The following is a 2,285-nucleotide window of genomic DNA, read 5'->3' on the forward strand; positions in this document are numbered from 1 at the left end:
GCGGAAGGCACAGTAAACCAGCCCTAACCATGTGAAGCAGTATGATTTCTGGACACACAGTGATGAATGGAAAAGCCATTCACAGATTTAAAAGACCGTGTATATGATGCATTTTTACAACCACGCAAACTAAGCAATATATTTGTGTAAACAGCAGATCCTCGAATAGCATCATTCCGTTCAACGTCGTTAGGTTATATAACGTTGAAGGAGATGCTGGAAGAACCGAACTCTTGTTTTTAATCACCAAGCCTGGGGTAAAACTGGTTTCATCTTATGTCATTTTGCCTAAAGTCTCAGAACCCACAGAGGACAGTGGGTGAGGCCTTCTGCTCACAGGCAGCAGACAGAACCTGGCAGGAGAATGCAACCTGACCCGGAGGTGGCCGATCTCCCCGTGTGGAATCGAGGGGACAGGATGAGAGGGTGACCACAGGCCGCTGTAACAATATTGGGAATGTTCTAGACTTTAGGTTGGCTGATACGTTCATCTTAGGATTCCACGTGGTCTTTGGTATGTACAAAATTTAAGTGATTTTTAAATGGGGAGAAAAGAAAGAGAGATCCAGCCAAAGGTTCAGACGTCACTGCTGGGGCAGCCATGACTCAGAACCCTGGTCTCTGCTCCATCACTTCCCCGGGAGATGTGCGGACTTCTTGGATAACCAGGGATCGAAAAATCAGCAGCTGCTGCTGGGGAGGCGGCTCTCTTCAACGCCGGGCCACGCCCGCGGGCCTGGGCTTCGGGGGGCCTCTAGGTAAAACTGGGGGAGCAGCGGTGGAGTCGGGACGCAGGCGGGGGACAGGGTGCGGAGCGAGGACCCCCTTGGGGGCGCGTCCTCGAGAGGCTCCGGGACACGCAGCCGCTTCGCGCTCCGTCGCTGCGCCCCGGGTCACCCATTCCCCGACTCGCGCGCCCCGGCGACACACAGCTGGCACGTGACTCCGCGGGATCCTGGTCCTGCGCGGCCGGCAGGCCTCACCCCCGATTCCTGCAAGCCCCCTCCCTCCCGGTCAGTCCGGCGCGACCTGGCGAGCCCTCCAGGCTCCTCATTTCGTTCACTTCGCCCCAACAGCGCCTCGTGCGCGCTCGGGCTCGTTCATCTTCGTCCCCCGACTTCCCCCGGCCAGGGCCGGCGCCGGGGGAGCCCCTCCTCGCAGCCGGCGCCTCGGCGCCCGAGCGCAGCGCTGGACCAGCCTCCGCGGCTCGCGTCCCGGCTGCGCGGCGCCTCCCGGCCCCGTCTGCGCGCCCCGCGCTCGTCGGCACCGTGACCTCCGACGGGGAGCAGGCTCGGGGCGGCGCCTCCAACCTGAGAACCGCTTTCAGCCCCCCGCCTCCGCTGCGGCGGGGCGGGCGCTTCGGGCCCCACCCAGCTCGGGGGACAGCGGGGGACACGGGGAGGAGCGCCCGCCAAGGTCACCGCGACGGCGCCGAGGCCGCCCCACGCGGGCACGTGGGCGGGGCCGCTCGCACCCCCCACTACGCAACCCTGAGCGACGTGGGGGGCCCACCGCCCTCTGACCCCTGACCACGCACTGGCTGCCTGGACTGCGGCTCAGAGGCCCGCGTGGCATGCCGGGACTCGTAGTCCTCAGGACGCCCGCCTTAGCGCGCGAGGGGAAGGTAGGACGGGGCCCGCGTGGCACGCCGGGACTCGTAGTCCTCAGGACGCCCGCCTTAGCGCGCGAAGGGACCTTAGCAAAGTGGGCCCCGTGGCATGCCGGGATTCGTAGTCCTCAGGACGCCCGCCTCGGCGCGCGAGGGGACGGTAGGACGGGGCCCGCGTGGCATGCCGGGATTCGCAGCGCCTGATGGGGATCCGCGGTAAGGCAGCGCGGGGTGCATGCCGGGACTCATGGTTTAAAGACCCCAGAGCCTCGGCGTGTGAAGGGGCCTGTGGGACAGCGGCGCGCGCTGCACGCCGGGACCGTCGTTCACAGGGTAGACCGGGGGCAGCGGCCCTGTTCCCGCCGCGCCGAGCACCGCGGGCTTGGTCCTGGGACGCCTCCGGTACCGGTGGCCGGTGCCGCGCCTCTCGGTCTCGGCGTGCGCCTGTGTTTACAAGCGGGCCCCCTGGCGCACGCACGTGGCGCACGCACGTTACGTCACACGCTGTCCCGGAAGTCGGCGCGGACCCGGGCGGCGGGTGGAAGCCGGTGCAGGAGTGGGAATCGCAGCGCAGCCGCCACCGCCGCCTGGGCCGGGGTCGCCCGCCCGCCCGCGATGGGCGCCGGGCCCTGAGCGGACCGCCCGCCGCATCTCCGCAGCGACCCCGCGGGCCGCG

This window comes from Miniopterus natalensis, chromosome 7 (assembly GCF_054644295.1).
Source record: "Miniopterus natalensis isolate mMinNat1 chromosome 7, mMinNat1.hap1, whole genome shotgun sequence".
Classification (NCBI taxonomy): Eukaryota; Metazoa; Chordata; class Mammalia; order Chiroptera; family Miniopteridae; genus Miniopterus; species Miniopterus natalensis.